This window comes from Lissotriton vulgaris, chromosome 5, assembly GCF_964263255.1.
Source record: "Lissotriton vulgaris chromosome 5, aLisVul1.2, whole genome shotgun sequence".
NCBI lineage: Eukaryota > Metazoa > Chordata > Amphibia > Caudata > Salamandridae > Lissotriton > Lissotriton vulgaris.
The window spans coordinates 1,987,374,355-1,987,401,205 of NC_141693.1; the positions used below are offsets into that span (position 1 = coordinate 1,987,374,355).

At 42.5% G+C, this 26,851-nt stretch overlaps 1 protein-coding gene across 1 annotated transcript in view; it reads left to right on the top strand.

Annotated features, from left to right (window-relative positions):
* The first annotated feature begins 24,334 nt into the window (after window positions 1–24,334).
* REXO4 (RNA exonuclease 4) overlaps window positions 24,335–26,851 on the top strand; it is a 98,423-nt gene continuing 95,906 nt past the window's right edge. The window contains exon 1 of the mRNA XM_086924726.1: window positions 24,335–24,402. The gene's annotated coding sequence lies outside the window, so the exon portion shown is untranslated. The remainder of the gene's footprint in view (window positions 24,403–26,851) is intronic.

Genomic DNA, 26,851 nt, shown 5'->3' on the forward strand with positions numbered 1-26,851 from the left:
ACCATTATTGACAACATGGAGCTTCCCCCGTCTACCTCGGTGTTAATGTGCAGCAAGTTTACTTATCTTGAGCAGCTGTCTGAAGTCTCCTTGTGTTCTGAAGGACAGAATGGCCTCCATAAGACTCAAACAGTTTGTTTTCTGTTCCGATAACTGTTTAGCAAGCTGCGGCCCAGCTCCTTCCACAAGAGTCTCAATGGTAATCTGTCACAGAGGCAGCTCCTAAAGTTCAAGACCTATCCCTGCGTCTGAAAGGAGACTCCTGGATCTCACCTTCATTGACGTCCCCATGTAAGTGCCTTATCAGAAAAGAGAACAGCCTTGAACAACTATCTGGCTGATGAGGCCAGCCTTTTATCGTTCCAGAGGGCCTGCAATGTTTGCATCCTGGGTTCCCCTTCAATCCTGAGGCATATTTCCTGCATGTTGACTGCGTGATCAGTCCATGTGAGGAGGGCTCTCCCCGTTTCTTGGCACCTGTTCGTCCTATCCCCAAGACAGGAATTTCAATTAACTCCAGACCAGGAAGCCCTGACCCTCAACTAGCAGAAAAGAAGCAGGTGATCCCAGCAGAGGGAGCCGTAGCTAAATGCAGATAAGAGCTAGTACCTCCAAGCTTCTGCTAAGTATAGGGAGGGGCCACGCAGAGCTGGAATGTCTAGTAGGACATATACCAGCTAGGCTCACATTAAACACATGGCTCACCATCCTCAGCCAGTGAACCCACTGGCTCTCAATACACACATCCCACTTCCTGCAGAGGCAAAAAGAACCTAGTAGTGGAAACTGCACAGATTTTACCTGGAGGCAGCTTGTAGGCAGCTCTCCTAAAGGGTACCGTGGTACAGATGCAAAATAATGCTGCCACCACTGTCAGTCTACCACAGCCTTTGTAGAGGGGCATTAGCCACTCTTTGTAAAGGAGGAGTGCATTATACATGTCCCCTTGACCTCAGAGCCAAGCTCTAGGCCCAATCCATGTAAACATCAAGACCCTCAGAGGGCATGTGTGATTGTCATGTTCAATGAGGTAGAATTAAAGACAACGTACAGTACATTCAGGGGACTTGCCCGGAGATCAATATGGAGAAGAGAAGCACACTCTCCTGTGCCACCTAGAAGACTTCTTGAACCAATATTGTGCCATCCACTAGCGTGACGGCAGCAGCTTGAACCCTACAGCACAGGCCTATCAAAACCACCCTTTTGACAGGTAGTAAGACCTTAGTTAACATATAGGTCACAGGCCTTCACTCTCCCCTGCAGCTTCATCGCCTCTGACATCGCTGCTAAGCCCCCAGCCTGGGTGTTCTAGGCTGCTGTCCGCCCTGTTGTGTGCAGTGGCTGCCCTGTGTGTCGCGACACGGTAAGCACCCTGCGGCTGCATACCTCATTGCAGTTGTCATTATTGTGCCCATATCTTTATTCTTACCTGTTGTTTTTTGCACTTTGCGCATTGCCTTTTAATTGTGCTGTTGCTGTGTTTAAATCACTGCTTCTCTTATCCCCTATCCCCTACCCCTCTCCGCCAGGGACATATCACCGTAAAGAGGATGACCCAGCATCCGGGTCCTGACAGGCAAAGGTAAACAAGCGCACGTGGCCACGCTATTTAGAAACAGATGGCCCCTGCGCGCTGCTGCTCGCTCCTGCAAGGTGGATGCCGCCAAAGGCACGAGTGTTACAAAAGTGCAGACCGATTCCAAAAGGATATCTCCTAGAGCAGCGCATACACGCTGAGCTAGGCTCCACCTAAAAATCACTATGTAAGCACCAAAGATATACGTCCTTACTCTTGTTTTAACGTTCATATATACCCGTCAACGGGAAACTGATAAGAGAAGCAGATAAGGAACAAGCACTGGTAAATGCAGGAAAACCATGCTACAGCCAATAGAAATGGAGGACAAGGAAGTGGCTAGCAGAGGAACCAATGAAAACCCAGGAAAGTGAGGGGTGGAACGTATGCTCCCTTAAAAAGCAAGCACTGGGTGCAGGCAAAACCTAAAAAGCATTCTCATAACCATGCGCACAACGGACTGAGTAATAGCAATGATATGCTGCAGGCCTGCCAAGTATCACGCATCAGGTGTGACACTAACGCATTTCAGTGTGGTGTTCCGTAACACCGCACTGAAATGCATTGTCACGCATTTTTAATGCAGTCTAAAACACGGCTATGTGGCGTGCCAACATGCGCCCCCTGTGCCTGTGCGTTCATTTGTGCGCCGGCTCTGTTGCTCCCCACAGACATGCCAGCAGCCAGCTGCCTCAGTAAGGTAATAGTTTAAGATTTAACAGTCTGCTCCACTCTTGAGTCACAGTGCTGCAATATTACAAATTGCCCCCGGCGCGGCGCAGCAGAGCTTTCAGACACCACTTTCTGACTCACTGCCAATTACCAGTCCGAGACAGAGGCAGGGGCAGCGCTGCCCTCAGCAGTGAGTGCCCAGCCTACTGTTCTGCTCCAGAGCACACCGCTCCGCTGCCAGCACCCCAGTGCTTCCTTGCAGGCCTTTTCATCTCAGCGCTGCTGGAGGCTCCAAGCCTTGGAAGTGAGAAATAACTGCACAATCATCATATCACCAGCCCGTAAATCCAATTACTGTAATTCACTTCAGCCTAATTTGTTTCAATTCGGATTTATTGACGGGACATGGAGATTTCAAAGTGTTGCCAAATCTTTACCCATTGGCCTTTGGAGCTTGATAGTGTCACGCGCTGACAAATACCAGACTACTCCCTCTGCTATCTCTGGTAATGCAAAGCCCTCCACAATAATAAAGTTCAAGGGGGGAGGAGGCTTTTTATGTCTCAAGGCTCTTTTCTACCTGTGTCCCCTGCAGTCTCCCTAAAAAACTGGGCACACTTTCATCCGTTTTATCTCACTCTTGCCTTTTGTGATACCCTGCATTTTTGCTTTCCATTCCTGCTTTCCTCTAATCAGCTAGCTCCCTGAACCACATCATAGGGTTAGAAGATGGTATGAAAACCACAGCGCTCAGCCTCTTCTTACCCCACCCTCCTTTCATCACACACTGCCCTTCTTCTCCCCTGCCCCCCTAGGCAGCTTTCTCTTTCACGCAGTGTCATTTTATTCACAGTATAAAATCTCTCTCTCGTCCCCCACATGTCACTCCTTTCATCACAGACTGTCAGTCTCTTCTATTCTTCCCACTCTGTTTGCTCTCAGACTCGGCTTATTCAAAGGAGCTGCCAGGCCTTTTATGCAGGCTTTTAATTTTTTCCTCCAGGGCGACCATTATTTTCTCTTTTTTCTCTCCGGTTGTGCTGAAAATGAAAGTGCATCATAAGGTAAGTGTTTTTTTCATGTCTGCATGATTGACTGAAGTGCATACAATTGGTTGCTACTGGATGTGGCACACCGTGGGGGCCCCGGGATTTTATCCGGATGTGACCTCGTGCCTCGTCATGGAGGAAGAGAAATTGAGGTAAGGTGGTAGGCAGGTCAGAGAAGCGGACTCAAGAGTCGAGGAATCCTGGTGCGCTGCTGTCTGCGCAACAAAAACCTGCGTTGGACCGGCCGGAGTGACTTGACTACTGTTACCAGACTCAAGGCGCAACATGAGAGGCATCGCCATCAACATCGTGGTGATGAATCCCTACAGGCGCAAACTAGTATTAGTGCGGCCCAGGCAGAGGACGAATCACTCATCTGGGAGAACTGGGTGCATCATGCAGTCTGATGTGCGGACCGACCGGGACGCAGAGACACACAGCAGTCTGAAATGCATATAAAGTAAGTGTACTTTGGCCAATGCTGCGCGCCAGGCAGGGCCAGGACTGATACTGTGTACTGCAGTTCTGTTGTTTATGTTGTAACTTGTCAGAGACACAGAACCGCCGAGCGCATGCATGAGGAGGTAGCACTAGGTGTAATGAGTCAAATGTTTATATAGTAAATCCACAGGAATCCAGGAAAAGTTGAAGAGGCATTTATTAGACATCCACCTTCTGAAGATCAGCAGTGTAACTGAAGGTGTGCTGATCTTCAGAATATGGAACAAGCATCAACATTCAAATAGATGCAGGATATACACAAGGATGCATTGCATGAAGCATTCCATAATAGAACAATTAAGGAACATTCTAAAACTAATACATTCTATCATAATACTACACATCCCCTGTCTTTATAAAGTAAAATGAATGAATGAATAACAACAAGTTTTTTAAATAATACAAAATCATCAAATTTCTTTGGTACACGTATTTGTCTCTTGGAAGTAATCAACAAAGCTGGAGAGTCAAAAAGATTATCCACATGTACATGAGAAGAAGGAGTAGATTGATTATCCACATGTGCATCAAAAGATGGAATAGAATCAACTGCATCCAATCCTATTCCTTTTTCTAAAACAATTAAATCACTTGAAAAATCTGGATCAGAGGAACATGTAAATGTTTTAGGAATAGAAGCATTAACTTTGGCAATTTTATAAATATTCCACCAAGAGCCATTATCCAAAAGGACAGAAGTCTTTCCAACTTTAAGAACAATAAAAACATTTGAATATTTAGATTGACCTTTCTTAACAAAGACAGGTAATTTGATTTTAACTTTGTCACCTACTCGTAAAGTAGAATGCATTGAAGGAACAGTATTTTTTGAAGTATTAGTATTTGGTTTAGCTAATTTATAGATTGCACTCATGTCTAAATTTTAATCAGAACTTTTAGCCCATGAAAGAGAAAGTTATTTTCGAGGTTTCCTGCCTTTTAATAAAAGAAATGGTGAACATTTTGTGGTACAATGTGGAGTACACAAATATGACCAGACCAAATCCGCTACATGAGCTTTGACATCAATATGAGCTTTGATAGCTAATTGTATTCCTTCCACTAAAGTTTTGTTAAACCTTTCCACAAGACCATTCATTTTAGGAGAATATAAAGCAGTTTTAATATGGTTAATATTAGCATTCTCAAGAAAAGAAGAAAACACATGTGAGGTAAATTGTGGACCATTATCAGACACAACAATCGAAGGTAAACCTTCTTTTTTGAAAATTTCTTTAAGAAATGTAACCATAGTAAGTGAATCTGTTTGGGTCACCCATTTATATTATACCCATTTTTAGAAGTAATCAATAGCTTCAACAATATACACTTTTTGTGAAGAAATTCCTTTATAAGGACCCAGAATATCAATTTCTACTTTTTTTTCCAAGGGGAATGAGGAAGTTCAATTTTCACTAACTCAGTGTGTTGTGGTTTCAAAACTTTGTCCGAATTTGCACAAAGAGAACATCTTTTAATATAAGGCCACCAAAATATATCTCTGACTTTTTTAATAGTACTAGATTGACCCAAGTGATCTAAATGAGCAATAGAAATAATTGTTTGTCTAAGAGATTTTGGAGCAAAAAAAACAATCACCTTTTAAAATCAAATTTTAATTGATTAAAAGTTCATCTCTAACCTTCCAAAAAACAGCAAGTTCTTTTGAAAGATTCCTCTCAAGTGGCCAACCCTCAACAATATATTTAGGTACCATAATGAGATCTTCATCTGAATCTATTGCCTTTGACTATTCATCTTTTGAAATAAGTTGAGATATTAAAAGCGCCATGTCATCATCAGATGCAACCACACATTCTTCAAAACATTCAGATTGAATTGGGGGATTAACATTTGGTAACAGTCTAGATAAACAGTCTGCTCTCATATTTTTAGAACCTGGAATGTAAATAATCTCAAAGTTGTACTCCTATAGTTTTGCAAGTATCCGAACCAATCTGGCTGATGCTTTCCCAACAACATAATTAGACAGTGAAGAGATCAAAGGTATATGATTGGTTTTGATTTTAAAAGATTTTCCCCACAAATAAGTCTTAAAATGCCAAAGAACAACCCAGAGCTTTTCTTTCAATAGTGGAATACTTAGACTCAGCTTGTGATAATGGTCTTGATACAAAAGCAATAGTAACCTCACTGTTAGCTTTAATTTGGCTTAGTACAGCACCAAGCCCAGTAGCGCTTGCATCAGCAGTAATAATGTTAGGTGCAGTTGGAGAAAATGGAGATAAGGGTTTACAATCAATAACAGCAGATTTGATAGCAGAAACAGCTTGGGAATGTTCATTTGTCCACAAGAATTTGCATTCTTTCTTAAGCAACAATCTTAAAGGTAACACTATGTCAGCAACCTTAGACACACATCTCGAATAATACTCACATAATCCTAAGAAGGACCTAAATTGGTCTTTGTCTTGAGGATTATTCATATTCCGAATGGACGAAAGGAGGTCTTTTTTGGTAAAAATACCTTCACCATTAATCATGTGTTCAAGATACTCAACTTCAGTTGAAAAAAATTTGCATTTATCAAGGCGAATGGTCATACCTCTATTATCAAATACAGATAAAAAATGTCAAGAGTTTTCTGATGTTTCTCAATTGATTCAGAGAAGACTAAGATATCATCTTGAAATGCAACTACATCCTCAGTGTCCCCAAACAAACAGCTCATCAATCTTTGAAACACTGAAGCGGCAGAAGAAAGCCCAAAAGGCATTCTAATATATCTAAAAGTACCATCAGGTCTGATAAAGGTTGTAATATGTCTGGAATCTTCAGTCAGTTCCACCTGATGATACTCAGATTTAAGATCTATGGTGCTAAAAAAATTTGCACCATCTAGTTTCGCTAACAAATCGTGTACTTTGGGCAGAGGATGACTTTCCATAACAATTTGTTTATTTACCAACCTCAAATCCGTGCACATTCTAAGTTCTCCATTCCGTTTTTTAACTAAAACTATGGGAGAAACCGAATTCAGAAGCATTAACAGGTTAAATAACCCCTTCTGCACAAAGTTTTTTAATCATATCAGACAATTTATTCCTAACTGATAAAGGAACATTCCTTAATTTATGTTTTGAAGGTATGGCATTTTTTTTAAAAACAATTTTGTGAGAAAATCCTTTAACTTTTCCTAGTTCTTTTTTTAAAACATTTTTATGTTTATCCAGATGTTTAATAAAAAATAAAAAATAAAAAAACAGAAAGGGAGGTCTCCTCTCAAAATCCGTTCCAGGGACGAGGAGTCAAGGTAAAACAAGAAGTCAGAACAGTCCCTTTTACTAACTAGCAAAGAAGGATAGTGCTTACTTATATGATGCCACCATACCTCAAGGGATCTTTACATTTAGAGCCACTCTCGATAATTGTCACAAGTTATAAAGAAGACAAAAAAGTACATAAACAAAACAATTCAGGTAAAAATTTTTGTTAATTTATTAAAAAATACACAATATAAAGCATCAATAACAGTGCCACAGTACGAAGTAAAAAAGAGTGTCAGCATCATACAGAAATGATGTACATCTCTACAATGTCTACAGTACACATTATTAAAAACAGCAAAGAAATTAATAAAAAACCAAGTTGTCGACGCAGCGTTTCGGTTTGTAAGTTGACACCTTCATCAGGACAGGGTTCTATTCAATAAAGAAACAATAAATTAACACCACATTTTCTATAGTCTCACACACTATATCTAATAGAAGCAACCCATCACTTTCTTTTTTTTATTTAAAAACATCTTCTCTAGTTTTTCACAGTGATCTTGTGTTGATGGAGCAACAAAAAGGGCATATTTCTCACAGAACTAATTCATTTTCATGAGTCCAACTTATTGCAAACGCATTTAACAGCAGCAGTCATATTCATTGTGGCACAACACACAGTGGCAATTAGATCCCCTGAGATACGCAGCGAGTTCTCGTGGAGGGTACTATATAGGGCATTGCCTGAATTCTGGCAGTTCACGAATGAGAATAGTTAGGCAGCTTGGACTTACTTAACAAATGGACTCTATCATAATTGAGTCGTGTCTTCCTCTGCTTCAATTTGAGGTAGTCAGTCCTAGTTGATCACAGGACATCAATTTAGATTCAAATGGACTATGGTATATGGAAAGAAATCTCCTTATGTCTGCAATTACACGAGACCTTCCATTAGTAAAACAGTTTCACATAAATCTAGATGTCATTGTCAGTGCGAGTCACACCAAGTTACCTTAATGTTGATTTGGAGTTTTCATTTCTATGGAGGAAAAGGAGCCACCGGTATGTTGGACTGATATTCGAGCTTCCTTTAGTGAATTAAGAAAAACAGGGTATTTGAATTAGCTCCCTGATGTGTAAAATATACAATCCTAACTTTTTACTGCTCCATAAATATGGAGGACTCACCCCTTTTTCTTAATAAAGGACCGGCGAAAAAATGCAGCACGTGACTGGATGTCGTCAGGCTCTTTTCTTTATAGAAGGATTCGCAAGATAGTTCATTAAGACTGCATGGGGGTGTTTTTCGCATTCACCACCCTGAAAAGAACATATATGATGTTAACGGGTTTATTAAATCCCCACTCTACTTATCTATGTATTGCACTAGTAGTCTTCTTGTTTGAGCATAACTGTTTATGTGATTAACCAAAGTCTTTTGTGACTGTATTTATACATTTCAGATGTTATCTATTAATTACGGATGTCTGAAATGACCATGTTATGTATTTCAATGGTCGCATGCATTAAGTAACAATCACCTTGCTTTATAATCTTTGGGATTGATCTTCCTAGTAAAGCTGTGGTTTACCATAACTCAGTTTTAAATGTACTGGCTCATGAACATTGAAGAATTCAATGTACTGGCTAATTAACATTGCGTAATCTGAAGTTTTTACTTTTTAAAAGATTGGCGGGACTAGTGCCTACACTACCTCTTCGTGTACGAAGGCTAAACTATTAGCACTCCGTCAGGGAGAATCACTCCCATTCAAACCTAACCTTACTATCGGCCGGGATACATCTAGCTTACCTCGCGTCCGTGATTCGGCCTCCCTGCTCCTATTCCACTCCGGGTTCTTCTGGTCGTAAGATAACAGGGCTGATTGTCCTTGTCTATTTCAAAGGCTAAATTACGCGCCAAATTAAGGAAAGCCTCGCGATATTCAGAATGGTTTAGCGTGTCGTGGCATGCGACGGAATTAAAAGAACTACTGGAGTAGTTCTATGATCAAATGCGACCTATATTTAAAACTACCTCAGTAGTCTTGTTGTTGTAAATGAGATTGCAACGGCAATCGGTCCTTGTTTTTGTTTAGATAAACTAACTATTGTTTGTTTAAATGACGCGCTATCTTAGGAAAAGCCTCGTGATCTTGAGGATGTTTTTTTAAAAACGTGTCATGGCATGCGACGGAATTAAGAGAACTACTGGGGTAGTTCTTCAATCAAATGCGCCCTATGTTTAAAAGACTACACGAGTAGTTTGTTGTAATTAATAAAATGGCAGCACCGATCGGCCTTTGTTTCTATTTAGTTAGACTATTTATGTTATCTTTTGATTCATTGTGACTTTCAAATACGAACTACAACAAATATTCGTTGTTATTTTCAGCATTTAGATTGCTGTAGTATCGTCGTTTTTTTGAAATTAGAACGTTGTTGTTCATACACCATATTGATGATATTAGATCGGGTTATTAAGAAAGTGTTCATTAATTTATTTATAACTGAGGGCCTCTCTATTCTTTTTGAGGCATCCGAACATAAGACAATTACTCCACCGTTATGGAGTACTGTTTATGAGTTAATATTATCAAACAGTTGGCATATATCGGACCACCTTTGCGTTGTCCTGAGTGGTCACTACATGCTACCCAGTGTCCGAGCATCAATACATTTATTCATTAATCTGTAATTTTATAGAATGCGCACCTTTGCATTGTCCTGAGTGGTCACTACATGCTACCCAGTGTCCGAGCATCAATACATTTATTCATTAATCTGTAATTTTAAAGAATGCGCTCCCAGTCTTCTTTACTATTAAGCCCGGTTCTCACTGTGTTAAAGCGGGACATGAAGAATTGTTCTCGTCTTTTTCTTTTGCGATCTATGTCGCCACCCCTTAGATTCATTTGGATGCTTTCCAAGCCACACCAAAAAAGATCTTTAATAGTATGGTTGGCCTCTTGCCAGTGTTCAGTAAGAGGAGCGCCCCGTTTTCTCGTTCGAATCGCTGATTTATGTTCAGTTATTCTTAGTCGTACTTCACGACTGGTTTCTCCTACGTACAGCAAGTTGCATGGGCATTTTATCAAGTAAATTAAGTTTTTTGACCTACAATTGATGAATGAATTTATTTTATGGTTTACATTGTTCAGTTCAATATGATCACCACTGATGATATTTTCACAATTGCAGCAATTTCCACATGGAAATGTTCCAGTTGGAAGGGGGGCGTTGTTAATACTCAGTTGTGTGATGGTTGGTGACTCTCTATAAGTATGTACCAAGCTTTTCTTTATAGTGCGATTGCGTCTAAACGCAAACATTGGTTTGGATATTCTTTCTTTATTGGGTTTATTAATCAGCTTCCAGTTGCGGTTTATTATGTTTTTGATTTTGTTGCTGATACTGCTGTAGTTGGTAACAAATATTAAGCGTTTTTCTTTTTGTTCATTTTCTTTTTTTGAGAAAAGATTTTCTCTGTTAAAATATTTAGCTCTCTTAAAGGCATGTTTGATCATGCGCCTAGGATAGCCTCTTTCTGCAAATTTATTAGTTAAGACAGCAGCATGTTTCTCAAAATCTTTCATATTACTACAGTTTCGTTTTAGTCTTAAAAATTGCCCGAAGGGTATATTATCCTTCTGGCGGATGGTAACTAGAGTAGTGGAGCATGGTGTTCCTGTCCGTCTTTTTGGTAAAAAGCTCTACTTGGAGTTTTTTGTCTTCATGTTTGATGACAATGTCAAGAAATTCGCATTTATGAGCATCATAGTTTGCTGTAAATTTTAAATTGGGATCTCCCAGGTTTAGCCATAAAATAAATTCTTTAAGGGTGTTCTCAGGTCCTGACCAAATAAAAAAAACATCATCAATATATCTGGACCACTCCGATATGTTTTCGAAGAACGGAGCTGCAGGATTGAAGATATGAATGTTTTCGAATTGTGCTACATAAAGACAAGCCAGACTGGGAGCGCAGGTGGCTCCCATACTGGTCCCCTTTATCTGTTTATAATATTCCTTGTTAAAAATAAAGATATTATTTTTTAGAACGAGGCTAACACAATCAATGATGAATATTTCCTGTGGGTTTAGGTCCCTATCTATCGGGCAAAGAAGTTCTGTGATCATCTTAATTGTGCTATCTTGAGGTATGTTTGTATACAGTGCCTCGATGTCGAGGGTCACTAGATACTGGGTTTCGGGGTTGAAAGGTAAGGTTTCTACTTTTTGGATTATGGCTCCTGTGTCTTTAATGTACGCTTGTTGTTTTGTGACGTAAGGTTGTAGGAAGATGTCCGCGTACTTACTGAGAGGCTCCGTCAGTGAGCCAATGCTCGCTACAATGGGCCTCATTGGTGGGTCATACAGGTCCTTATGGACTTTGGGTAGTCCATATAGGGCAGGTATGGTTGGATTACTGTTCCATAGAAATCTGTATTCATCCTCACAGATAACAGAATCTTCTTTAGCTAGGTCTAATGTGCGTTTAATTACATCTTTTAGTTGGGTCCACTCATTCCTACTTACTTTTAGATAATGATCTTTATTATCTAACATAAGGATCATCTTAGCATTGTATTGAGCAGTATTCATAATAACAATACTTCCGCCTTTGTCAGCAGGCTTGATAGTTAATTTCGTACAATTTTCTAAGTGTTTTAAGGCCGCTTTTTTTTCTTTAGTCAGATTGTATTGAATCCTGTTTTTCTGATCCAGGAGATCCATCACACTTTTCTCAACGATCCTTTCAAAGGCTTCTATATCTTTATTTGTTTGGCCAATTTGAGGGGTCCAAGTTGATTTCGGTTTAAGGCCCGATTTATTGGTAGATGGGGCTCTCTCTTTACCATCAAAGAATGTTAATAATCTAATTTTTCTAAAGAAGTTTTGTAAGTCTCTTTCCAGATTAAATCTATCTATTGGGCATTCTATGGCGAAGCCCAGACCCTTTTCTAGAAGTTTAGTTTCTGTTTCGGTGAGGGAAGTGTCCGATAGATTGATTATAGGGGCTTTTTTTACTTGTTCCAAGTTTTCTGGCTCCTGGTGTAGGGGCGTTGGTATGGCTGAGGTTGAGGGACATAGCTCCCCCTCCCTCTGCCTCTCCCTCTCTGTGGTCCATATGATTGGCGCTGAGCTAAAAAAGGAAGTGTGTCTTTGGTGTTACTTGGCACTCCTTCCCTATCTCTGTTGGTGGTTCTTCCTTCATCTTGATTCTCTGCCTCAGAGTCTGTGCTTGAGTAAGAAGTGTCAAAGAATCTTACTTTTTTCTTTTGAAAGTTTTGATTTGGATTTTGTTGCCAGGGTCTGCGATTAGCAAAAGACTCTCTTGGGCGATCATAAAAGTCTTTTTGGAGATAGGGATACACGTGTTCCGGGTTGTATTTTTCCACATCTTTCCCAAACTTATTACTCTTTTTGTTAAAAAGGTAATCTTTATAGCTATTTACATCGTTCTGGATGTCGTCTAGTTTTTTCCGTGCGTCTTCTAAGGCTGTGCTATCAGAAAGTTTTTGCTCCAAGTCTTTAATTTCCTGCCTCTCCATAACTAGGATGTCTGTAGCTGTTTCAATAATTAAAAGCATCCAGTCACGGCTGCACCTGTTGGCCACAAGGGTCCAATTCTCTATAAATTTACGATTATTAATGAATATACCAGGTTCATTATTCACTTGGAGGCCTTTTGGAATAATCCCTCGTTTACAATAATCAATAAGAAAATCTGAGTGTAACTCAGTTCTTATCGTCTTCTTTTTAGCATTCCAAAGATTTCGCTATTCATCTTCATTGGTGTTATCTATTCTAACGGTGGAAATATTTTTGACCGTCCCATTGATAATTTTATTAAATTGTTCTTCATTATAGCTCAGGGTTTTAATACCTTCCATAATGACAAAAGGGTGTGATTACCCAGAGGTGCACGAACACAACCTCCCCGGTTAACAAACCGTATACACAATAAAAAAACAGAAAGGGAGGTCTCCTCTCAAAATCCGTTCCAGGGACGAGGAGTCAAGGTAAAACAAGAAGTCAGAACAGTCCCTTTTACTAACTAGCAAAGAAGGATAGTGCTTACTTATATGATGCCACCATACCTCAAGGGATCTTTACATTTAGAGCCACTCTCGATAATTGTCACAAGTTATAAAGAAGACAAAAAAGTACATAAACAAAACAATTCAGGTAAACAATTCAGCAATCTAAATGCTGAAAATAACAACGAATATTTGTTGTAGTTCGTATTTGAAAGTCACAATGAATCAAAAGATAACATAAATAGTCTAACTAAATAGAAACAAAGGCCGATCGGTGCTGCCATTTTATTAATTACAACAAACTACTCGTGTAGTCTTTTAAACATAGGGCGCATTTGATTGAAGAACTACCCCAGTAGTTCTCTTAATTCCGTCGCATGCCATGACACGTTTTTAAAAAAACATCCTCAAGATCACGAGGCTTTTCCTAAGATAGCGCGTCATTTAAACAAACAATAGTTAGTTTATCTAAACAAAAACAAGGACCGATTGCCGTTGCAATCTCATTTACAACAACAAGACTACTGAGGTAGTTTTAAATATAGGTCGCATTTGATCATAGAACTACTCCAGTAGTTCTTTTAATTCCGTCGCATGCCACGACACGCTAAACCATTCTGAATATCGCGAGGCTTTCCTTAATTTGGCGCGTAATTTAGCCTTTGAAATAGACAAGGACAATCAGCCCTGTTATCTTACGACCAGAAGAACCCGGAGTGGAATAGGAGCAGGGAGGCCGAATCACGGACGCGAGGTAAGCTAGATGTATCCCGGCCGATAGTAAGGTTAGGTTTGAATGGGAGTGATTCTCCCTGACGGAGTGCTAATAGTTTAGCCTTCGTACACGAAGAGGTAGTGTAGGCACTAGTCCCGCCAATCTTTTAAAAAGTAAAAACTTCAGATTACGCAATGTTAATTAGCCAGTACATTGAATTCTTCAATGTTCATGAGCCAGTACATTTAAAACTGAGTTATGGTAAACCACAGCTTTACTAGGAAGATCAATCCCAAAGATTATAAAGCAAGGTGATTGTTACTTAATGCATGCGACCATTGAAATACATAACATGGTCATTTCAGACATCCGTAATTAATAGATAACATCTGAAATGTATAAATACAGTCACAAAAGACTTTGGTTAATCGCATAAACAGTTATGCTCAAACAAGAAGACTACTAGTGCAATACATAGATAAGTAGAGTGGGGATTTAATAAACCCGTTAACATCATACAGTCACAAAAGACTTTGGTTAATAGCATAAACAGTTATGCTCAAACAAGAAGACTACTAGTGCAATACATAGATAAGTAGAGTGGGGATTTAATAAACCCGTTAACATCATATATGTTCTTTTCAGGGTGGTGAATGCCAAAAACACCCCCATGCAGTCTTAATGAACTATCTTGCGAATCCTTCTATAAAGAAAGGAGCCTGACGACATCCAGTCACGTGCTGCATTTTTTCGCCGGTCCTTTATTAAAAAAAAGGGGTGAGTCCTCCATATTTATGGAGCAGTAAAAAGTTAGGATTGTATATTTTACACATCAGGGAGCTAATTCAAATACCCTGTTTTTCTTAATTCACTAAAGGAAGCTCGAATATCAGTCCAACATACCGGTGGCTCCTTTTCCTCCATAGAAATGAAAACTCCAAATCAACATTAAGGTAACTTGGTGTGACTCGCACTGACAATGACATCTAGATTTATGTGAAACTGTTTTACTAATGGAAGGTCTCGTGTAATTGCAGACATAAGGAGATTTCTTTCCATATACCATAGTCCATTTGAATCTAAATTGATGTCCTGTGATCAACTAGGACTGACTACCTCAAATTGAAGCAGAGGAAGACACGACTCAATTATGATAGAGTCAGTTTCAGTTTCAGTTTATAACTTTATTCGAATGTTTAAAAAACATCATAAAAGTATACAGTTTAAAACATTACATACACGTGATACTCAAAATACAGAAACAAAAAATAACATAGTCACATGTTGTGGGAATAGCTGCACATAAAATTACGGGAAAACCATGCTAAGTCTAGCTCTAATCGATTTCAGAATAAAAGTAGCAGTATAAAAACAGATATCTGGACTTGAAAGTGAAAAAAGAAGCCTCAGAGCGCTATCGGTGGTGTACATATTATATTTAAGGAACATAGGCTTGAGGTAACAGATGCGTAGTGCTTTATACAGAGGACAGAATAATAGAAAGTGCATTGTGCTTTGTTTGGTAGAGTCATCACATGGACATGGGATTACTGGATGTAATTTCATAGTCGGGAAAGCGACCAGGTTATGCACTATACCTAGTCTTAGCCTTGAAAGAACGTACTGATGGGACTGTCTATGGATAACTTTGAGGTACATTGGAATACCCCGGCTATCATCATTCAAGGACAGGTGGAAAATATGTGTGGAGTATTCCCTAGTGGCATGACTTCGCACATCCGATCTCGCCCTAAGATATACATTTTTTACTTCCAGTTTGTCTAAGGTATTCATACTCGTAGGGTCATTTCCTAGGTCCATGTCAAACAGATCTTTAACAATCATAACTACGTATTTTAACCATGGAATACTTAGAACTTTATCCAAGAGCAAACAGTCTTTGATGATATTTCTGGTGAATGCTGTTTCCGGCTTGGAGAAAATGGATTTCCATACCAGCAATGGCCTTAACCCTGTAAGGTCAGACAGGTAATCCAGATCCAATTCCGAATGGGTTAAAACAGTAGATGCCGAGGTGGGGAGACAAAGCAGCCGTTTAATGAATTTGTTTTCTTCATTTTGCAGGGCCTTAGCATTGCAATGTCCCCATACCCCCGAGCCATACAAAGCTATCGAAGTACATCTGTGCTTGTATATAGTCAACATATCAACAATGCGGCGGCTTCCTACTTTGGTAGCAAAGCGGAAGACGCCCGAGGAAGCTTTCCCCATTCTCGCTTTAACGTTTGTTTCCTCAGGGGCCCAAGATCCTCTATCGTTAAATGTGACCCCCAGATAGCAAAAATTTGTGACAATTGCAATATGGTTTTCCTTAAAAGAGAAAGGTTTAAAAAGTTTCGGCTTTTTCCCGCACACCATGACGAACGTTTTAGAATTATTAATTTTGAGTTTCCGTTTCAATATAAAATCATAGAACCCATCCATCAATTTTTGTAGGCCTATAGGAGTCCTAGAAAGAAGAACTGTATCATCGGCATACAATAATACCGGTATAGGGGAACCTCCAACATGGGGGGCATCAGCATGAATTTGTTTTAGTTCTTGTTCAACCGAATTAATGAAGAGGGAAAAAAGCAACGGGGCTAATACACAGCCCTGTCTAATGCCAGATCTTACTCTGATCTTCCGAGTGCACTCACCCTCCGGGCCATAGCGAATTTGGGCGGATAACTTAGAATAAAGTGTGGCCAGGAAATAGATAATATCGGGGGGGGCTCCCATGCCCAGCAGAGTTGTCCATAACAGGGCATGGTCGACCAAATCAAATGCGCTTGAAAGATCTGCAAAGCACAGAAATAATGATCCCGGCTTGGCCTTGGTATACTTCCCTATTAAAAGGTTCAAGTTAATACACTGTTCGATCGTGCCAAGGCCCTTTCTAAAGCCGTATTGGGATGGGGCAAGAATGTTATTATCTACAGCCCAATCTTCCAAGCGTGCTAACAGGACCCTACTCAAGATTTTAAGTGAGGAATCCAAAAGGGAGATAGGGCGGTAGTTCTTAGCCTCTCCTCTATCCCCCTTTTTATAGATTGGAATGATGATGGATTCGCCCCACGTGGAAGGGGTCCTGTTATCCATAGCAGCATTAAAGGCTATGGTCAGTAGTGGGCTCCAGAGTGCCGGATCATATTTGTATAGGTCGATCGGCACCCCGTCTGGGCCGGGGGCTTTTCCCCCTTTGCTATTCCTTAAAGCCAAATCCACCTCATCGGTCGTTATTCTCGGGGAATCAACTCGGGTGGTGCAGATGATGTTATCATTGGCTAGGGACTCTCCAGTCGGATCAAAGATCCCTGAGAAATGGGCCACCCATCCCTCTTCACTAACTTGGGCGGTGAGGACAGGGAATTCCTCTTTTTGCAGGAATGGGCTATTGATTGTGCTCCAGAATAGTTTACTATCCCGGAGTGCTGCGGCTTTATTCAGATCTTCCCAGGCTGTTTCTCTAAGTTCTTGTTTCCTGGTTTTGAGCACATTTTTATAAATGGCCCTTAGGGATTTAACCGCATCCCTGTCTCTCGGGGTACTTGAAAGGGCGAGTTTGAGGGATTTTAATGCCCTTGTACATGCTTGGTTAAACCAACCCTGTGTAGCCTGCCCTGATTTGACCTTCTTTGTAGTGAGTGTATTCTTAATTATGACGCCCAGATTCTCGAAGTTATTTATAGATTGTGCGGCGGGGGCTTCCATATCAAGACAACTGAGTATCATGTTAAGGCCAGCTTTCACCACCCTCTGATGCAAATTCTCTGCATTTTCCCCACTCCATTTTATGCGGATCCCGTTAGGTCTGCATGGCCTGATGTCATCTACAACCCTACCTGAAAATACATCCCTATGGAGCTCACAATATAAAACCATGGTAAGTGCATTGTGGTCACTCAGGTCGTGATCTATGATCTGGGTAACCGAACAATGGGTAGCTACCCGATTAGAGATGATCAGGAAGTCAATAATGGAGGTGGTGTTTCTCCCCGTGAAGGTAGGCGCCAGGTTGCCCTCATTATCTGGTGCATGTTGATGGATAGATATATCAATTTTTAACATCAAATTGTTAAGGGAAGTGCCATATGGAGAGTGTAGAAAATGCAGTAAGTCCATTTGTTAAGTAAGTCCAAGCTGCCTAACTATTCTCATTCGTGAACTGCCAGAATTCAGGCAATGCCCTATATAGTACCCTCCACGAGAACTCGCTGCGTAGCTCAGGGGATCTAATTGCCACTGTGTGTTGTGCCACAATGAATATGACTGCTGCTGTTAAATGCGTTTGCAATAAGTTGGACTCATGAAAATGAATTAGTTCTGTGAGAAATATGCCCTTTTTGTTGCTCCATCAACACAAGATCACTGTGAAAAACTAGAGATGTTTTTAAATAAAAAAAAGAAAGTGATGGGTTGCTTCTATTAGATATAGTGTGTGAGACTATAGAAAATGTGGTGTTAATTTATTGTTTCTTTATTGAATAGAACCCTGTCCTGATGAAGGTGTCAACTTACAAACCGAAACGCTGCGTCGACAACTTGGTTTTTTATTAATTTCTTTGCTGTTTTTAATAATGTGTATTGTAGACATTGTAGAGATGTACATCATTTCTGTATGATGCTGACACTCTTTTTTACTTCGTACTGTGGCACTGTTATTGATGCTTTATATTGTGTATTTTTTAATAAATTAACAAAAAATTTTACCTGAATTGTTTTGTACTTTTTTGTCTTCTTTATAACTTGTGACAATTATCGAGAGTGGCTCTAAATGTAAAGATCCCTTGAGGTATGGTGGCATCATATAAGTGCACTATCCTTCTTTGCTAGTTATCCAGATGTTTATGCATAACACTATCATTAACCTTATAATCATCTTTGCAAGTCCTCAACAAAACACACTTGTGTTTTCTCATTGGGGTGTAAAGTAATATCAAACTTTCCTTGATGTTTTCAACCCAATACTTGTAACCCATAAACAGCCACATAAACTTTTCCACGAATAGTTTTCTGTTTAAAAACAATGTCAAAAATAAAATATCCTAACATTTCAATTTCTTTGCCACCAAAACTAAAAACCTGAATGTCATTAGGTTCCAAAGTTTTATTTTCCCATGACTTGTAAAAGAAAGAATCAGAAATAATTGTATAAGGAGACCCTGAATCAGCCATAACTTTAATATCTTTACCTTCCACAGAAATAGTGCACATAGGAGGCACATAAGGTTCAGAATCAATGTCATCATCATAGTGAGAGACTTGACCTAACTTATGAGTTTCTGTAATGGAAAGAATTTTATTCTCAAAAATAGGTTCTGTATCCACCTCTTCTCCAATATCCATATCAGCAAGAACAGCTACTCTCCTATTAGATTGACAATATGTACCAAAATGACCTATTTTCTTGCATTTAAAACATTCTTTACCTCTGGCTGGACAAAGTCTGAATTGAATAGAATGTGATTTGGAACCACAACGATTACAAAAAAAAATTCCAGCATTTGGGTATTGCTTAGAATTGTGCGAAATAGTGGTAGTACCTTTAGTAACAGGTTTATTTTTAAATTGAATGGATTTTGCATTTAAATCCTTTACATTAACTGCAGCAACACCTGTAGTAATTTTATCAACGTTTATAGTGTTGAAAGAAATAATCGACCGTTCTACGCTTTTCGCAATTTGAACGGTCTCTTGTAAAGATGGGTTAGTTGCCTTAAAAGTTGCTCTTGAATTTTTTTATTAGAGCAACGAATAATTAATTGATCACGAATATACTTATCAACCGGATCTCCAAAGTCACATTCAGCTGCTAGAACTCTAAGACATTCAACATAGGTATCTACAGGTTCATTAAGCAACTGATGTGTGGTATAAAAAGTATACCTCTTCATGACAATATGAGGCTGTTCTGTAAACCTCTTTTTAGGTCTATCAATTGCTTCAGAAAAACAATCATAATCACCACTGGAGAAGTGTGGCTCAGGGGTTAGAGGCGGCAGACCCGGAAGCTGAGATTGGCCCTGGACCAGGGTTCAATTCTCCGCCCCGACGGGGGTTGGGCTCAATAATTCCACGGACTCGATAATTCTCGCTCTGGTGCCTACTCGACTCACGGGTTCACACTCTGCGACTCTGGGCAATAGCTTGCTTAATCTCCACAACGGCCCCTCGCGGCGGGATGCCTGGCTTTCACCTTGTGGATACCCTGCCGGGGTATCTCACAGGGGAATACCAGGACGGGTTCCCTAAGCAAGCGCATAGATGCCTGCGATGTGGGCGATTTGCGCTATATAAATACATGTACATTTACATTTACATTTATCCATCCCAGAAGGAGTAGGAGACAGTGGTAAGTGAATAAAAACATCCTCAGCATGACCACCTAAGGTGTTTAATAAAATTGTTTTCTTTCTTTTAGCACTAAAACTTTCCCCATTGATAGCTAATAAATAATTATCAAATTGTCTGTGCCATTTTTCCCATTTCATGCTAGGTTGATTAGGACCTGAATACAAAGGGGGTGGAGGAGTGCCACACACAGTACTCATAGTGATATAAATGAATTGTTAAAATATAGTGAAATAACAATTATTAAATATAAGCAAGATTTACCATACATTTTGAAGAAAGCATTCACAACCAGCTAATTCGAGTGATTTGCATAGAAAATAACATATTGTGAGTTAATTTACCAAGGTTACCAAAAATCGCAACAAAATAGCCACCAATAGTGTGAGGACGCTAAAACGTGATGATGTAGAACGTTGTATGATGATGTAAGCAAGTAGCTGGTGTGCGCGTCACCGAGGCTTCCGAAAGTTGCTGCGCGCATCAATGAAGCTTCCTGGAATGTCGGCAGTGAAGTATTCCACGTAAAGAACAGTCCGATGAACATTCGAAGAAACGGTGAGTTTGGAAGATTAAAAGTAAACAGGAGGCACTGCTTTCCAACCAATGTTAGAACGAAAGTTTCAAATGTCGCAGGATAACCAGTCTTTTCCTCGTTACACAAATGTAAATCTTTGTGTCGTAAAACTTTAGCTGCTTGATGAAATAGTAGCGGCCAGACTTTTCTTTGCTACGAAAATGTAAATCTTTCCGTAGATAAGCCCAGCTGCTTGGCAAAAGAGAACCAAAGTTAAGGAATTTAGGAGCGGCGGACTGCACACGCGAACACAACAATTAGTCCTCAAGTGTCTTGCATCTAAATAGGAAGAGTCGTGTCACTCAGCAGGAAACAATCATTGAAGAAAAACAATAGGTTCCGCGATTTCCAACCAAAAATAGCAGAGTACACCGCAGGGAAGTTGAGAGAAGGTTATCTTCATAGACCATAAATTAGATAATGCCGAAAATCCCAAGTAAAAACGGCAAAGTTCAGAAAATCCAAGCAGGAAAAATAGCAAACTTCCCAAAAATGATCTGTGGATGCTCCAAAACAGAATAAAAATCCCAAAACGTCGCCAATATGTAATGAGTCAAATGTTTATATAGTAAATCCACAGGAATACAGGAAAAGTTGAAGAGGCATTTATTCGACATCCAGCTTCTGAAGATCAGCAGTGTAACTGAAGGTGGGCTGATCTTCAGAATCGTTCACAAAGACACCCTCAGAGTCTTGACCAACACCGACGACACCCTCACCACTGCCGAACACATGCACTTCCAGATCCACACCAACACCAACACGACCCTCAGAGGAACACTCGTCTACAGACCACCCGGACCACGACCACAGTTCAACGACACCATCGCCAACCTTATCAGCACCCACGCCCTCGCCTCCATGGAATACATCCTCCTCGGGGACCTTAACTTCCACCTCGAGAACAACAACGCCAACTCCACCGCCCTGATCGACAATCTAGCCAACCTCGGACTCAAACAGCTCGTGACGACCCCCACCCACGCCGCCGGACACATGCTGGACCCCACCTTCTCCGCAAGCCCCCACGTTTCCTTCAACCACACCACCGAACCCCACTTGACCGACCACAGATACGTCCACTTCACCTTCAAGAAACACACCACACACCACCGCACCCAACAGTTGCCACGCCGCTGCTGGGGCAAGGTCACCAAGGACCAACTGACAACCATCCTCACCCTGAGACCACCCACTCTGGATCCCCATAAGACCCCTGCCCTCACCAAGTTTTCAACAAAGCCAGCACAACCATCGAGCCCCACCTCCGGAAAGCAATCAACATCCCCTTCGAGACAGCAACCTTCCCGGAAAGCTGGAAGCACGCCGAGATCAACGCCCTACTGAAGAAACGCAAGGCGGACCCCAAGGACCTCAAGAACTTCCGGCCCATCTCTCTGCTCCCGTTCCCGGCAAAAGTGACAGAGAAGATTGTAAACAAACAGCTAACCCGCTACCTCGAAGACAACTACATCCTGGACCCTTCCCAATCCGGTTTTTGCAGCAACCACAGCACCGAAACCGCCCTCATCACCGCCACCGACGACATCAGGATCCTGATGCACAAGGGAGAAACAGCCGCCCTCATCCTCTTGGACCTATCAGCAGCCTTCAACACTGTCTGCCACCGCACCCTATCAGCACGCCTCCATGATCCGGAATCCAAGAGAAGGCCCTGGCCTGGACAACATCCTTCCTCTCCGGCAGAACCCAGAGCGTCCGCCTCCCATCCTTCCGCTCAAAAACCATTGAGATCATCTGCGGCGTCCCTCAGGGATCCTCCCTCAGCCCGACGCTGTTTAATATCTACATGGCTCCGCTCACCCACGTCGCACGACAACATAGCCTCAACATCATCTCCTACGCCGACGACACCCAGCTGATCATCTCCATCCCCGAAGACCCCCACACTGCCAAAGCCAATCTCCACAGAGGAATGAAGGCCGTCGCCGACTGGATGAAGAACAGCAGACTGAAGCTGAATTCAGACAAGACGGAGGTCCTCATCCTCGGACCCACCCCATCAGCCTGGGATGACTTCTGGTGGCCCACAGGGCTAGACACTGTCCCGGAACCCACCGACCACGCACGCAACCTGGGGGTCATCCTCGACTCCACCCTCTCCATGACCAAGCAAGTCAACGCTATCTCCTCGTCCTGCTTCAACACCTTCCGAATGCTCCGCAGGATCTTCAAATGTATTCCCCCACGACACGAGAAAAACCGTCACCCAGGCCCTCGTCACCAGCAGACTCGACTACGGAAACGCCCTCTACTCAGGAACAACAACCAAGCTCCTGAGACGACTACAACGAATCCAGAACGCCTCCGCACGACTGATCCTCGACGTCCCCCGACGCAGCCACATCACACCCCATCTGAGAGACCTACACTGGCTCCCCGTCAACAAGAGGATCACCTTCAAACTCCTCATCCACGCACACAAAGCGCTACACAACACCGGACCTACATTCCTCAACGACTGACTCAGCTTCCACACCCCCACCTGCAGCCTCCGCTCTGCCAGCCTCGCACTCGCCTCAGTTCCTCGTATCCGGAGAGCCACCGCCGGCGCCATATCTTTCTCCTACCTCGCCGCAAAGACCTGGAACACTCTCCCTCCCAGCCTACGACAGACCCAGGAACAGCTGGCTGTTGTAAATAGGTTTAGGTAGGCAGCACGACACGTCTTCATGTTATTAAGATATATTTATTAAGTTAGACAAAATAGGACAGCAGAGCAGTAAAACCCCACAGCTGACCAGACCAACTGCCAAGGTTGGAATCTTCACACACCAGATAGAACACACTTAGGTACTATGGGAGATAGACAAGGTAGGAACACTAAGAAAGGACTACAGACACCAAGTAGTCATATTGAAACAAGTAAGAATGTACAACACTGGCCTTCAGAAGACTTCTCAAGTCCTGGCTCTTCGATTAGTAGCAGCCCCCCCACCCCCGGGTATGAAGCGCGCTTTAGAAATATAGTGATTGATCAACATTCAAATAGATACAGGATATACACAAGGATGCATAGCATGAAGCATTCCATTAATAGAACAATAAAGGAACATTCTAAAACTAATACATTCTATCATAATACTACACTAGGGTTAGTGCCCTTAGTTCCATTTCTGGTGCTCTGCAGCAGTTTTGATAAGTTCTTGGAGTTATTTGTTTCTCAAATGGCTGTAATTTCAGATATTTAGAAGGTTTCTCTCGCCTTCATGGCATGATTTTTGCTCGCGAAAAAGAGTAACTCATGGTCGTTGAAATGTCACTCATAATTTCAGTGAAGTTATACAAATGTCACACATGGCAATCTGAAACCTTGGAAGCTATGTAGTTGGCTACCCGAGAGGCGCCCATCACAACCTCAGAAAACGAAGGCGGCACTTCCTTATTTGTGGGCGGGCCCTTCAGGCCCTCGACAGCAGCCCGTCTACTGTCGGCCATCTTGAAACTGGACGCAATGGGTCCCCGACGGGGTATTTGAGACAGCATGCTTCATGTAGTCCTCCCAGTCCTTACGTAAACGGGCGTCCTCACCCAAGATGGAGGCTGATCTAGCTAGTCCTTCGTCGCTTTCCTCATCTCGGTAAGTGTTTCCTGTCGGAGAAGTTTGTTGGTGTGATGCACTTCCGGTAGCATGGCAGCTCAGCAGTGAGAGGAGAGAAGGTAATGGTGGGCAAAGCCGACGTGGAGGTGCGTGGGCACTGTAGGATGCTACGGGCTGGTTGGGCACTGCCATCCTGTGAGTTATTTGTCTATCGCTGACCGATGGTGGACGTTGGTGTCTCGCGGATCTTGAATTAAGTAGCATTGCTCACAGTTCTTCATCTTGGTGATACCAGCGGCTGCCACTCCTCTACCAGGCAGTCGTATGTCAGCTGTTGGAAACCGGGGGCATGGATCTAGACAATGGTGTAGCTACCACGTATGTGCCACGCGGGCATAGATCGGCTGTTGCTAACAGTGGTGGTCCCAGCTCTGTTGCATGACAGTGACTGCTGCTGAGCTGCTCTGACAGTTGCTGAGCTTCCACAGAGCCTTGGGAGGTCTGCTATTGTAAACAGTGGTGGTCACAGCTGTGTTGGTGTTACAACTCTGCTGCATGACAGTTACTGAGGCAGAGCTGCTCTGACAGTGACTGCTACTGAGCTGCCACAGAGGCTTGGGAGGTCCGATGATGGAAACCGTGGTGATCACAGCTGTGTTGTATGACAGTGACTGCTGCTGAGTTTGGACAGAGCCTTGGGAGGTCTGCTATTGGAACCAGAGGGGGCCACAGCTCTGTTGACTGTGACTGCTGCTGAGCTGCCGCAGAGCCTTGAGAGGTCTGCTATTGGAAACAGAGGGGGCCACAGCTCTGTTACTTGACTGTGACTGCTGCTGAGCTGCCGCAGAGCCTTGAGAGGTCTGCTATTGGAAACAGAGGGTGTCACAGCTCTGTTGCATGACAGTAGCTGCTGCTGAGCTGCTATGGCAGTGACTGCTGCTGAGCTGCCACAGAGCCTTGGGAGGTCTGATATTGGAAACAGTGGTGGTTACAACTCTGTTTCATGACCTTGACTGCTCCTGCGCTGCCCTGACAGTGACTGCTGCTGAGCTGCCACAGAGCACTGGGAGGTCTGCTATTGGACACAGGGGTGGTCACAGCTTTGTTTCATGACAGTGACTGCTGCTGAGCTGCTCTGACAGTGACTGCTGCTGAGCTGCCACAGAGCCTTGAGAGGTCTGATATTGGAAACAGTGGTGGTTACAACTCCGTTGCATGACAGTGACTGCTGCTGAGCTGCTCTGACAGTGACTGCTGCTGAGCTGGCACAGAGCCTTGGAAGGTCTGCTATTGGAAACAGTGGTGGTCACAGCTCTGTTGGATGACCCTGACTGCTCCTGCGCTGCCCTGACAGTGACTGCTGCTGAGCTGCCGCAGAGCCTTGAGAGGTCTGCTATTGGAAACAGAGGGTGTCACAGCTCTGTTGCATGACAGTAGCTGCTGCTGAGCTGCTATGGCAGTGACTGCTGCTGAGCTGCCACAGAGCACTGGGAGGTCTGCTGTTGGACACAGTGGTGGTCAAGCTTTGTTTCATGACAGTGACTGCTGCTGAGCTGCTCTGACAGTGACTGCTGCTGAGTTTCCACACACCTTGAGAGGCCAGGTGTTGGAAACGGTGGTGGTCACATCTGTGTTAGATGACAGTGACTGCTGCTGAGTTTTCACAGAGCCACGGAAGGCCGGTTGTTGGACGCAATGTTGGTCACAGCTTTGTTGCATGCCAGTGACTGCTGCTGAGCTGCTGCAGAGCCTTGGGAGGTCTGCTATTTAAAACAGTGGTGGTCACAGCTCTATTGCATGACAGTTATTGCTGCTGGTGTCCACAGAGCCTTGGGTGGCATCTATTTAAAACAGTGGTGGTCACAGCTCTATTGCATGACACTAACTGCTGCTGAGCTGTCGCAAAACCATGGGAGGTCTGCTATTGGAAACGGGTGGTCACAGCGCTGTTGCATGAACGTGACTGCTGCTGAGCTTCCACAGAGCCTTGAGAGGTCTGCTGTTGGACAACGAGGGGCTAGAGCTCTATTGCATAACACTAACTGCTGATGAGCTGTTGCAAATACTTGAGAGGTCTGCTATTGGAAACGGGTGGTCACAGCGCTGTTGCATGAACGTGACTGCTGCTGAGCTTCCACAGAGCCTTGAGAGGTCTGCTGTTGGACAACGAGGGGCTAGAGCTCTATTGCATAACACTAACTGCTGATGAGCTGCCCTGTCACAAAGCATTGGGAGGCTGAGATTGGAAACAGCGAGGGTCAGAGCCCTACCGTTGGGTGACAGTAGATGGTCTCCCACAGATGCAGCACTTCTATTGCATGACACGGACACCGATTTGCTCCAGTCATTTACAGGTCTCCTGTTGGAAATGTAACTAAATACAGGACTATTGTTGTGTGGCAGTAAATGCCACTGGCTTACTCTAGAGGTAGCAACAGGTCTGCTATTGGAAGTTACGCGTGCCATTGGTTGGCACTGTTCTGTCACAGAGCTCTCTTTGTTTCGGTGTGTGCTGTAGTAAGTACAGCTGTGAGCAGGTTGATGTCAAACTGTATAAAGACTTTGTAG